We start from the raw sequence: 14620 nt of genomic DNA on the forward strand, positions 1-14620 counted from the left end.
TCCCTCCTCCCTATGATGGGAACACTCGAACTTCCATCACCTTCATCCTTCCCGACCCCACAGCTCATGTACTCAAGCAGGCAGTCTAGAAGCCTGGAGCCAGCCTTGATTTTCTTATTTATATCCCACGTTCAATTCTGCCTTCAGAATGCTGTGTCCAGTGGTGGGATGGTAAACGTGAAACAGTCCACTCTCAGAGAGGAAAAGAGGCCTGACTTGTGGTGCTCGTGGACTTCTGTGTGTCAACACTCCCAATGTGGCCAATTCCAAGCTACCTACAGGTTAACAACTAGCTTGCAAAATTCCTGCAAAGCTCTGAGGAGTGAGTGCAAGCATCCTGCCACTCCCCAGTGAGCTCCACCCAGAATCTGCACACTGCTCACTCCCAGGGCTACTCCCTGGTCTCAGCCACCCGCATGCCTTCCTCGACCATTGCCTTCTCTCTAACAGGTTCTAATCTCAGACTCCAGGCACCATAACTACAATCAAGTTCTTTCTTGTGTTTATTAGCCACCCAGTCTGGGAATTTTTTTGCAGCTACCTGAATTGACTAAGACTGATTATAACTGCATACATAAAACAAATATCTTTGGGGTGCCTGGGTGGCTCAGTTAATAGTCTGCCTTTGGCTCAGGTCACAATCCCGGGTTCCCTGGATCGAGTCCCGTGTCAGGCTCCTTGCTCCGGAGGAGCCTGCTTCTTTGTCTCCCTCTGCCTGCTGCTCCCCATGCTCATGCTCTTTCTCTCTCTGTGTGTGTCAAATAAATAAATAAATAAAAATCTTCAAAAATAAAATAAATATCTTTGAGCCCATATTGATATAAATAAAATGTGAATAAATTGATAAATTCAGGAGAAGACAAATGACCTGTGCAGAGAAGTCCCAAATGATTTATATAGAAATTTCACCCTACGGGGGGAAGCATAACTCTCCACTCCTGAAGTGGGGTCTGCTTGTTGTGACTGCCTTCCAAAGAAGAAGAATGAAAAGGAGGAAAAAAGAGTAACTACAGAGGGGACGCCTGACAAGTACAGTTCAGCCAGATGATCAGGGGTTCACCAACAGTCCTAAACCACAGCCACAGTATGCTCCCTGGAACAGTGTGATGAAAGCAGCACTTTTCCTCTGTGGCCTTCCTCCCCAAGCCCGTCATCCCAGTCTGCTTATGAGAAAAGCATCCAACAAATTGCAGGGGGACATCCCATGATATACTTGAGCAATGCTCCTCACAACTATCAGGCCATCACCTGGAAACAAAGTTGGGAAATCTGTCACAGCTGAGAGGAGCCTAAAGTGATATGACAAGAAAATGTAATGTGGTATCCTGCATGGACTTCTGGAACGGAAAGGGACATTGGGGTAAAAACTAAGGAATTCTCTTCTGGCCTAGATATCTGTGTCTCTCCAAAGCTCCAATGTTGAAATCTAAAATCCAGTGTGATGGGATTTGGGGGTGGGATCATTGATGGGTGATGAGGTCATGAGGGTGGAGTCCTCATGAGTGGGATCAATGCCGTCAGGAACAGAGGCCAGACAACCAGCTCACCCATCCCCCAGGTGAGATGACAAGTGGTCAGCAGTCTACAACCACAAAGAGGGTTCTCATCACAACCGAAAATTCCTGGTGCCCTGATCTCAGACTTCCAGCCTCCAGAACTGTGAGAAACAAGTATCTCTTGTTTAAAGGCATCTGATTTACAGTGCTTTGTTATAGCAGCCCAAGCTAAGACAAATATATATGTATGTATATATTTCCTCACTTCATTAATTACAACAGATGAACCAAATAATGATAAGATGCTAATAAGAGATGAAACCGTGTGCAGCTATATGTTGGAACTCTGTATGATTGTCACAATTTAATCTAAATGTACAACTGCTCCAGAAAAGTAACTCTATTACAAAAAAACATCAACAGTTTGTCCTCAGCAGAATCTCTGTTCCTTGTAACCTGTTGGGGTACAATGCAAGGAAATGTGTGGTAGAAAGATTTCTGTGTTTCTATACCCAGGTTTTATCTCATTTCACAGTCTGAGGTTCCTTCTCCTCCTTCCTCTGTCCTCTGCCAGAGCTCACTCCAGAGCCAGGCACTCAGAGATCCCAGAAGAACCTGCTTCTGAGTCCCCTGTGATATTCATCCTAAATGTTTCCAACTATAAAGCCCAGGTTAGGCCAAGTGAGGTCAGAGAATTCTGGGCCCTTGGGTAGCTTTACAAACTCAGTGGGAGGTGCGGTAGCTTTACAAACTCAGTGGGAGGTGCGGTTAATCCATGTCCTGAGACCAAGGGATTGAGGTGGAAGGGGCTCTGTAGAGGATGGTGGAGGCTGTGATGCTCTGGGCCTGAGGAGATGGCCCTCAGCTTGTCAGCCCTCTTTGGGATGGCCTCAGCTGAGGACAGCCACCATGCCAAAGGTCATGCCTGGGACCTTGCGACATCCAGTGGCTCGTCAACATGGGATGTAAAGGTCCAGCCCTCTAACCCCAGCTCAGTACAACTCTGAAGGAACGTCCTAGTACCAGAGTTCCACTGAAAATCAGCTGAGGTCTTCTTTGGGACATCACTGAACCTCAATTTCTTCTAAACTATCCTGTTCCCTTTTCCTCACATCTACCGTTGGATCCTAAAGTACTCCCTGAAAATGACCTGGTTGTTAATATTCATCTCAGTGACTTTTTCCCAGGGAACCTGATGTGAAAGAGTGATGCTGTGGTGAGTAGGAGAAAAGATGGGGTCCTTTTGTCTCTAGGTGTCAAGTAATTCCTGGATGGATGGATTTTTTACACTATCACATACCATATACCATATATCATAATATGATATATCACATACCATGCACCACAGGACACAACCCGTATACTACATACCATGTACGACACCCAACATGGCGTATACAAGATACCATATACCACGTTTCACATACAATATAACATATATACCACATATCACACACCACGTGGCATATAAATATACCACATTCCATATACCATACACCATATACTACATACCAAACTGTCTTACTATACAAGAGCAATGAGAATCCGCAATCCTGTTTTACAAGAAAGGAGTGGACTCAGATCCGTGTTGTAAAAGACCACCCTGGATGAAGTAGAAAGGAGACCTTACAATGGGCAAAAGAGTTGGGGATAGCCTATTAAAAAGTAATAGTTTCATTCAAGCAAGAGATGATGATACAGGTGGAGATATAGATTCTAGAGGTGTTTAGGAGGTAAAACTAACAGGGCCTGGTAAGGGGCAGACATGAATGGACAAGTGAGGGAGTAAAACATGGATCCCTTGTTGGTTTGACCAAATGGGTAGAGGTTGTGCAACATACTACACAGCATATAAAGGGAGAAGAGCATGTCTGAGTGCAGACTATGACTCAGTTTTCAATATCTGAGCTATACAAATGGAAATTTCAGGTCATAGCATGTACAAGACTGCCACCAAGAAGATGTTCAGGATTGGAACCTACATTGCATCTGGTTGCAAAGCCAGTGCTCTTGACATTCAAGGCACTAAAAATCCCAGACTCCGAAGACATTAGAGTCTAATGGAAGGTGTGAAGTCTGCTGGAGGTGCTTCAAAGGGTAGGATGGTGGAGGCTAGTGAGAAAGATCTTGTCCAGTTCTCAGCAGGGGCCGTGGATGGCTTTCCAGCATGGAATTCCTCATTCCAGAGGAACGTGATAGGATGTGATAGGATGGTGCACCACTGGGGGAGAGGGTCTTATCATCTCCTATAGGCAGTTTGGGCCTGCTCTGCATTCTCCTCTTATTCTAACACCTCTCCTGGCCTTAACATCCTGTTGCTCCCTAAGAGGATGTGGGGCGAACAAGGAAGCAATAGCAAAATAGCCCTACCAGTCAGTGCCTGACTATGGACTCATGGACATGAAAGGCTCACAAGCTGAGTGTGTGCTGAGAGCCCCTATCACAACCTTTGTGCTTGGGTAGAGCCCATTCCAGAGGTGAGAGAAGGATGGCCAACATGCTGGATCCATCTCATTCTGAGAGCTTTTCTTCTGGCCCCAGACCCAGCAGAGACAGCCGAGGCAGCCCTCACCTTCCAGGTGTGTTTCTAGGTATGCTGCTTTGCCTTTTACAGAGTGTTCCCCCAACCCCACCTTCCCTGTAGTCCCTTCCATCCTCTAAGACACAAATCATCACCATCTCCAAAACTCAAACCTCTTTCCCACACCATGTCTCCGGGCCTCTACATCAGCAGGGGTGTGGGTTGGGGAGACCTCAGACGGGACAAGGCTCAGAAATGATCATAAGCCTGTGGATGTTATGTCCTTCACTCTGGAAATTCCAAGCATTTCAAGCAGCAGCTTCTCAGCTTGTGGCCATCTTTCCTGTCCATTTTATAATCTCAAAGAAAAAGTGTTAAATCCAGTGGTCCTTCCTTCATCGCAATCCTCTTCCTCTGAGAACATAGAGGCAGGGAGTGTCTTCTCTCCTCAGAACACAGAGTCCTGAGCCTCTCAAGGACAACACTCAGAAAGAGAAGGCTCCAGGGGCCTCCACAATGCCTGTCCCTGCCTCCCCACTTGGCCCACCTCTGCCATCCCTGCTGCTGACTCTACTTCTAGGATTCACAGGTGAGCAGGACCTCAGGTGTGTGTGGTAGGGACACATCTATGCCTATTTATTGTGTGCTTCTCAACTGTTTACCTAGAATTTCTTGGGGGAGAATTTGTGCCCCATCCAGAATTTATAGAACTAGATTTCAATGGCTCCCAGCCCAGAAAATCTCCCAGTGGCTATGTCTCCTCAATACGCTTTTATTCGGAGAATGGGCAGTACCCCATGGTCAGAGGGCTGAGCATAGCATACACATCAGAGCTCTCATCCCGTCCCGCCAGGCCCTAGGAACAAAGAACCTGTCTTTTAAACTTATTACCACCACACAGATGCTACCTCTCAATGGGCAACAAATGATGGAGAACATGAAATTATAAAGCAAGGAAAGAATCCACAATGCTTCCATCCAAATATAATCACTGTTAAAAATTTGCCAAGGTTTATGGGCTCATGAAACATTAGCCAGAAGTGGTCACTAGAGGTCTCTCTGGGTCAGTGATGGAAGCTAAACCCTGCAGGGTCTCCAACAGTCCTGGGCAGTTCTGCCTCTGCTTGCTGAAAAAGCTAAAGAAACATGTAGAGTCTCTTCCCCAAGGCCATTTGTCCATCTTGGCAGAAGCTCTGAGTCCCAGTTGCCAGGGCAGTTGCTTGAGGGGTTCAGATCAGATGAAAGAGGAAGCCAAGACCCTTAACTGAGTATAAGGAAGGAGGAAGAAAGCTTGGATATTTTAGGAAGGAGGAAAATATATGAGACACTCAGGCCCACTGGAGAATGTTAGCAAACATTTACGGTGGAATTAATACCAATCTTGCACAATCTCTTCCCAAAAAATGCAAGAGAAGGAAACACTTCCCTACTCATTTGATGAGGCCATTATGATAAGAAGATAACTACAGACCAATATCTCTCATGAATCTAAATTCAAGAATCCTCAACAACATGTTGGAAAGTAGAATTTCACAATTTGTCAGGTTATATAAGATGACTAAGTAGGATTTATTCCAGGCATGCAAAACTGTTTCGACATTTGAAAATCAATCATTGTAATCCATCAGATCGAAGGGTTAAAGATAAAAGTTGCATGACTCTATCAGTTGATGCAGAAAAAGCATTTGACAAATCCAAAACCTATTTTTGATGCAAACTGATAGCAAACTAGAAATAGCAGGCAAGTTCCTCAGTTTGATGAAGAAAATCTGCAAAACGCCCTACAGCTATCATTATACTTAATGACAAATGGCAGTGTATTTTTTTCCTAAGATAAGGACTGAGGAAGGATATTCATTCTCACAACTCTTATTCAACATAGTATTGGAAGTTGTAGGAGCAAAAGGGCCAGGAAGAAAGGAAGGGAAGCATAGGAATGGAGAGGAAAGGAATGTAGATTGAGACGGAAAATAAAACTTCCCTTATTTGCAGATGACAGAATTGTCTACATAGAAAATCCCAAGGAATCTACTTACAAATAAACTCTTAATGTTAATAAGTGAGTTCCTCAAGGATAAAAGATCAACACACAAAAATCAATTGTGTTTCTATATACTAAAAACACACATGAACATTTTCATTACCACCCAAGAAAGAGAGAAATACTTAGGTAGAAATCTCATAAAATATGTACAAGAGCTATATAAAGAATGTTCGAAAGCTGATCAGAGCAATCAAAGAACTAAATAAATAGAGAAACATCCCACGTTCATGGAGTGGAAGACTCAATCCTGTCAGGCTATACGTACTTCCGAACTTGATCTGGGGATTAAATGCAATCCCAATCAAGATACCAGCAAACTAGTTTATGGATATGGATATTGACAAACTGATTATAAAGTTTACATGGAGAAGTTAAATACCAGAATAGCCAACTCAATGTTGGAGAAGAACAAACTAAAAGATTGACACCATTGGGCTACAGGACTTTCTAGAAACCTACCGTCATTGATACAGTGGCATTGGTGAGAGACTAGACACACAGATCACTGCAACAGAATACAAAGTCCAGAAATAGACCCACATAAATACAGCCAATTGATCTTTGGGAAGGACCAAGATAATCTTTTCAACAGATGTTGCGGGAGCAATTGGACATCTGCACATGACATGCAAAAAATATTGCTTCACCATACAGACCAACAGCCTTCATAAAAATAACTCATATATAACACACGAAACTATAAGATTCATAGAAGATATCATAGAAGAAAATCTAGATGACCTTTGATATGGATTACTTTTTTTTAAGGATTGACTTCCTTTTTTAAAGCAGTTTTAGGTTCACACCAGAATTCAGCAGAAGGTGCAGAGATTTCCCATATTATGCCCTGTCCCCACACATCACAGCTGCTGCCATTATCAATATCCTCCACCAGAGTGGTACATTTATGACAAATTATGAACCTACACTGATATGTCATTAACATCCAAAGTCCATAGTTCACGTTGTGGTTCACTCTTAGTATTGCATAGTCTACGGGTTTGGACAAATGTATAGTAGTTTTATACTTTTATAGTATTTATAGTTTATATATAGTAACTATAGTTTATATAGTATTTAATATTTTATAATATTATACAGAGTAGTTTCATTGCCCTAAAAATCCTCCTTTTAGCTCCTTCCCCCTAACCCCTGGCAATCACTGATATATTTACCTTCACCATAGTTTTGCCTTTTCCAGAATGTCATGTAGTTGGAATCAGGTAGTATGCAGCCTCTTCCTTTCAATTAATAGTAAGCATTTAAGTTTCTTCCGTATCCTTTCAGAACTTGCTAGCTCATTTCTTTTCCCACTGGATAACATTCCACTGTCTGGATGTACCACGATTTCTTTACCCATTCACCTACTGAAGGTCATCTTGGTTGCTTTCAAGCTTGGCAATTATAACTAAAGCTGCTACAAACTGTGAGGAGGAATCTGTTCCAGGCCTCTCCTAGCTTCCGGCAGCCTCAGACCATCCCCGGATTGTACGTGGCACTTCCCCCTGTGTCTTCACATCATCATCCCTCTGTGTATGACAGCTGAGCTAAGCCGTGCCTGCACTCCTGGTCCACAGGAACTATGAAAGAATATGTTTTTTAAACCACTAAGTTTGTGGTAATTTATTCTTCACCAAGTTCCCTTGTTCCTATAGCACCAACTATGCTCCAGGCCCTCCTCCTGTCATGATGCAGAAGGAAGGTACCCGCCCCCTTTCTATACATCGGTTCCTTTCCCCTCATTCGACGTAGCAACCCAATTTGTAATGTTCATACTTTGGAGCCAGTATGTGTTGCTAAAAGAGTGTGTAAGACTCCTCACCTTGACCTAGAACCAGACCTTCAGATCATCTTGGGCCCAAGATAAGAACATGAGAAATGACACAAGTTTTCTTTCCAGGAACTTCAGATGAAGACTTCCAGGTGACCCAGCCTAAGAGTTCAGTTTCACTCAGAGCTGGAGAGGTCTTAACTCTGGGCCGCAAAGTGTGTGCTCGCTCCACGGCAGGGCCTGTCTTGTGGTTCTGGGAAATTGGGCCAGGACAGCAATTAATCTACAGTTTCAATGGAAGCCACTGCCCCTGAACAAACCAAGTAGAAAACACAGAGGTCAACCAAACAGACTAGTCCATCTACATCAGGGATGTGGGTACCTGTTGCTGTGTGAAGTGAACAAGAGGGCATCTGGGAGGGACTGGTGGCTCTGTCAGTTTAGCATCTGACTCTTGGTTTTGGTTCAGCTCAAGATCTCAGGGCCATGAGAATGAGTCCCAGGTCAGTCTCTCCCTCTAAAATGAATACATACATACATACATACATACATACATAAATCTATGTTTAAAAAAAACAATTGGGCATCTTGACATGGCCTGTTTATCTGGTTCAGGCACTGATGTGTCTATGAATGCTGAGTACACTCTGAGAAACTCCATTCTCTTGGTTTGTAAAAATAAAAATTATTAAATCTGAAACATGTACCAAATCATCACTATACACTGGATACTGTGCCCCTGAATCCACAAACAATCCTGTAGAATGGGAGTGTACGGATGTCCCTTCTGTCAGTCCAGGGCCCTGTGCCCCATGTTGCATCAGGCCGTACTGACAGACCATGTCCTTCTCTGATGGCCCAACCACCAGAACCTGAACATAGTGCAAGAGAAATTCAAAAATAAAAAGATATTCAGTAGGTAAAGTGCAACCACAAGTGTGCACTGCATGGTCCAAAAAGCTGGTAAACGGAGCATAGAAGTCTGACTGGCCTTTGTGAGGTTTAGGGACAAACCTGAGCTCAAGCGTCTGCGTTGTGTCTACTGTAGCCCATTTCCTGACTCCCTACACACCAGTCACAGACCCCCGTAGCCACATGTTAGCTTCCGGATTTGGATGAAATCTCAACATGGGTGTTGTTAGCCCCCAAGCCTAGCATCTTCTGAATCAAAACAAAGGGAAACACAGGCAGGCAGAAGCTCTGCAAGCCTGCATAATTCCACTCACCCTTTTCTACCTGGAATGTGATTGAGGCCTGGTGGCAGGTCCCTGAAGGGCCACCACAATGTAGTCAGGGAACTGTTCACCACACAGGAAGTCAATGAGTGGGAGTGGTCTCCTACTATGGATCTAGGAGACTAGAAGGAGGGGTCTTGTGTGTCATCCACTCCCAGGTCTTGCTTGGAAAAGTTGTCCTGGAAGGGTTGAGTCACTCTCCTGGCACTTAATCTTTCCCTGGTCTGCCCTGGTCTACCCCTGCTCTGCTGTTCTCTTAGTCTCTCAGATCACCAGCATTTCCTGCTTCTTGCCACTCTCTGAATTGATGACATTAAATACAGTGAGATTGGTGTATCCATCTGTTCTGCTGGGAAAACTAGTCTTCCTCAGGAATGTTCTCTTCAAGTCCAGCCACATTCTATGCCATCCAACTGGCCATGGAAAATGTACATATTTGCCTCAAGCTGAAAAATATAGTCTAGGTGGCTTACCTACCATTCTCTTGCATTTGACTGTGGTGTTAGTGCAGGGACACAATCTGGATCTCCCTGCCCTTGGTTTACTGGTAGACTGCACCAAGCTGTGTGTTCACATGAATTCTACTGAAATACGTAACATTTTATAGCATCTAAACATCTTGCAGGGTTTCCTCATTATGAATACATTCTACTGCACAGCTGAAAATCTGGTCGAAAAGACTTCTAGAAGACATCAGGTCATAATTTCAGAAGCTAGGATCACAAATGCATATAGCCTTAAAGTTGTAAGACCAGCATGATGGTAAAACATGCTCTGGCTGGCGTTATCCTAGCTTCGCCCCTCGTGACCTTGGGCTACTAATGAACTTCTCCAAACCCTAGTTCCTTCCTATGTAAAATCTCACTATCTGGACTCATATAACCATGTAGAGTCAGTGAATCTTCAAACTTTAGAATTATCAAGTCACAGAGTGAGTGATAGTTTCTTAAAAGGAATGTTCTGACTTATAGGTTCTTAAATGGAATGGAATATTCATCTTTGCATCTTTCATAGCCAAAGTAGAGGGGAAAAAAAACCAGAGAGAGAGATTTGGATGGCTTTCCTCAATCCCATCATTCTCTCACCCATACATTCCTCCACCCACCCATGCATCAAGCATGAACTCACTCAATCCACTCTCTCATTCAGCCGTGCATTTTCTTATGCGTACATCTGCCAGTGGGTACCTGAATCCTCCTCTGGGGGTGGGGAGGTGGCTGAGCAGATGACCCATCTTCAGGAGGTCCCGGCTCCCACAGTGGATTTCCTATAGTAATTCTGTGCTTTCTCTGGAATGTGTCAGTCCGCCTACAGTGACAGTGTCCCAGTCATCACCCTGCTTGGACTTGGTGGCCATTACCTGCCACATGCAGAGATTCCATCCACAGAGTGTGCATCCCACCTGGAGAGAGAAGTGTCCTACGTTCAAGGGAGTCAAGCAAGTCACATCCAAGCAGAATAGCGATGGGACCTACACCTTGGAAAGCTTGCATTTGGTGAATGTGTCGGGGCAGGGATCTGAGCAGGTCCTCACCTGTAAGGTGCAGCATGAGGCACAACCTCCCATCCAGGCCAACCTCATACTGCCCACAGAAGCCCATGGCACATATAAGCCCATTGGAAGCTCAGGTAAGCTCATCTCTACTGCTCTGAGCTACTGGGTCAGCCTTGTCTCCTGAGTGGAGTGAAGTATTTAAACTCACAGAGTCCCATCTGCTGTCTCCTTCCACCTATTGGTAGGTCCAGAGATGCCTGTCCTTATCTTTGTGGCTTTCCTTCTGGGCTTCAAGGTGCTGCTGGTGATGAGTTCCGTAGTCACCTACATCTGCAGGTGGTAGAACTGTAACAGATGAGTTGTGGGCAGGCCTTAGTACATAGGGAGAGAGGTCATGGTCACCATCATAGGCTGACCACTGGAGTCCAAGGTGAGCCCGCTATTTCACACAGCACATACCAGGCAGATCCAGCCTCAAGAAAAGGCTGAAAGCAGTCTTGTTTTCTGTAAATGTCTGATGGAGATCTCAGAGGCTTCCAGCTTTCATGCATCCTGCAGTGCCCTGGGGTTTGGAGGTTTTTCAGTGAAGTCCCTTGGAATCCTGGGTGGGGGTCCAAGGTGTAGAGGTGGGATGAAGTTCAAAGCTTTGAGCTCCAAACTCCAAAGAGTGTCCCCATATACTATTATATATGTCAAATATCATAGGACTTATTTTTGGAATAAATAAGAAAAGTAAAGCTAAACTCTACTAACGGAGCCAACGAGGGACTGGAAGGCTTTAACTAGTGGCAAAGATGATCGTGGGTGTAGGAGAGTTCAGAACACAGACAGAGAGGGGCTGGGCTGTAGTTAGTAGGGGGTCTTTTTTCTGATTTGCACCATGAATTTAATCTTGAGAGTGCCTGCCACATAGTAGATGTTCAAGAAGTATTTGGGGAATTAATACAAGAATGAGTGAGTGAATGAATGAATGAATGAATGAATGAATTTTTCCCCGAGTGCTCCTACATGCTCTGTAATACATTGCCTCCGGCCCTGTCCAAGAGGCTCACATGGGGGGAGAAGCTACCGCCCCCACTTCTACCCTGAACATCCTCTCTTCCTCACACTCCTGATGTTCCTTCTCTCTGAGCTTCAGAGCTGAGTCAAGGGATGGACTTTGGTCTGAGGGACCCAGGGATGTCTGGACCCTGAATGCACTGAGCTTCAACCTGGCCCTGCCTCTGCCCAAAAGAGAATCAAGTGGGTCAAGAAAACCCAGTTGGTGGTTGTGGTGCCTGGGTGGCTCAGTCAGTTAAATGTCTGCCTTTGGCTCAGGTCATGATCCCAGGGCCTGGGATGGAGCCCCGTATCAGGCTCCTTTCTCAGCGGAGAACCTGCTTCTCCCTCTCCCTCTGCTGTTCCTCCTGCTTGTGCTCTCTCTTTCTGTCAGATAAATAAATAAAATCTTTAAATTAAAAAAAAAAAAACAAGGTTTCCATTCTGCTCCTGATCAGGAACAACCCTTACTTTTCAGAGCACATTTTACTTGTATTTTATTTTTTATTTTTTGCAAGTTAATTCTAGTATAGTTAAGATACAGTGTTACATTAGTTTCAGGCGTAGAATATAATAATGCAACAACTGTATACATTATTCAGTGCTCACCTGACAGGTGTGCTCTTAATCCCCTTCACCAACCCCCGGTCCTCACCCCCACCTTCCTCTGGTGACCATCTGTTTGTTCTCTATAGTTAAGAGTCTGTTTTTTGGTTTGACTCCTTTTTTCCCCTTTGTTCATTTGTTTTGTTTCTTCAATTCCGCATATAAGTGAAATCCGATGGTATTTGTCTTTCTCTGAGTGATTTATTTTGCTTAGCATTATACTCTCTAGTTCTACCCGTGTTGTTGCAAATGGCAAGATTTCATTCTTTTTTATGGCTGAATATATTCCATTATATATATACCACATCTCCTTTATCCATTCACCTGTTGATGGACTCCTGGGCTGCTTCCATAGTCTGGAAGAGCACATTTTACTCTTATACAGACCTTCCCCAAGTATGATTTTATTTTAACACCTACACATTTTGAAGTCACTACATGAAATAAGCATTTTTTGGTTCTGAAATATATAAAAAATCCTTGGTCCTACCATCCCATCTTTGCAAAATATTAATAATAATTTTGCCCTTATGCTCTTCTGTTTCTTTTAAAAACACTATCCTCAATTTGGAGTTTATCATTCTTAAATTTGATTTTATAACTTAATAATGTATTATAAATCCTTAACCAATTTATATTTTATATAAGTGCTGTTGTCCTGTATACAGCGTTCTGGAACTTTTATTTTGTATGCTCAACACAGTGCATGGTATTTGCTCATGCTGATATACATAGTTCAATTTTATCAGTTTTCCACAGTTCTACAGCTTTCCATTATAAGCATATCCTACAACTTAAGTATTTTTCTCAGGATGGTAGGAAAGCTCTATCTGCTGTTTGGGTAATACAGCTTTGCAATGAGCACTTTTCTCTGTTTCCTTGGGCACACGTGGTAGACTCCTTCTAGCTCCTCTGCCATGGTCCACAGAGCAGGAGTGTAGTATCATTTGGGAGCTTTTGTAATATGAAAAAAAAAAAGCTTTTAATTTTTCATGAAGTTTTGCTCTTTCCATATACCTTTGACCTAGCTTTATTTTTCTGAGCTCTGTGTGTGTGTGTGTGTGTGTGTGTGTGTGTGTTATAAATGGTAGGGATCTTATATTTTTTCTCCCACTGGGAAGAGTTATCCAGTTCCCACTGATCTGGACAGCCGCCTTTGCCATACAGCAAACCACTCCATTAATGTGTGATTCTTTTTATGGGGTCTTATTGCCATGTAGCTACTTGTCTATCTGTCAAAACTACCCTATCCTGTAAGTCACGGGGATGAGAGTACAGCACAGGGGACTACAGTCAAAGAATTGGAATCACGTTGTATGGTGACAAAGGGTGATTACACTTACTGTGGTCTGAGTACTGCAGAATGCATATAATTTTTAAATAACTATGTTGTGGACATAAAACTAGTATAGCACCGTATGTCAACTTTAATAATAAAATTTTTTTTTATTTTAAAGCATGAAAAAAAAGAGAAATAGACCCATACATAATATGTATTTGGCCAAGTGATTTTTGAAAAAGTTCCCAGAGTAATTCAATGTGGAAAGGATCGGATTCTCAACAAATGGTGTTGAAACAATTACATACTCATATGTAAAAGAAGAAGAAGAAGAAGCAGAACCAAAACGAGAAGAAGAATCTTGACTGTTTCCTTATAACATACACGAAGTTGAATATTGTCTTAAAATAATGTTAGCTTATAGCAATATTATTGTACATTTTACACCAAAATATCAAAAAAAATTGTATGATCAGATGGATCACAGACCTAAATTTAGGACCTTAAGCTGTAAAGTTTCTAGAAGAGACCATAGGAAAAAAACAAAATAAAATCTTTATATTCTTTGGTTCATAGAGACTTTTTATTTTTTATTATTATTAATTTTTTATTTTTTATTAACATATACTGTATTATTAGTTTCAGAGGCAGGATTTAGTGATTCATCAGTTGCATATAACACCCGATGCTGATTATATCAAGGGCCTTCCTTAATGCCCATCACCCAGTTACCCCATCCCCCCACCCACCTCCCCTCCAGCAACCCTCAGTTTGTTTCCTATAGTTTAGAGTCTCCCTCTCTGTTTTCATCCTATTTTATTTTTTCTTCCCTTTCCCTATGTTCATCTGTTTTAGTTCTTAAATTCCACATATGAGAATCATATTTTTTATGTGCATAGAAGATTTTACCAGAACTCCATTGAAGAACATATACCAGCAGCAACGAGAGTTTTGCTGATGCAAAATGTATTTGTTTTTTTAAACTGCTCTGTCTTAATTAGAACAGCTTTATAATAAGTTTCGATACCTCTTTTGGGCTAAACTTCCCACCTCGGACCTGTTGCTCAAAACTGCTATGGCTCTCCTTGGCCCAGATGCATTTTAGAATCACTTTGTCAACTTTCATTAAAAACCC

The sequence above is a fragment of the Ursus maritimus genome, unplaced genomic scaffold, assembly GCF_017311325.1.
Source record: "Ursus maritimus isolate PB19 unplaced genomic scaffold, ASM1731132v1 scaffold_22, whole genome shotgun sequence".
Classification (NCBI taxonomy): Eukaryota; Metazoa; Chordata; class Mammalia; order Carnivora; family Ursidae; genus Ursus; species Ursus maritimus.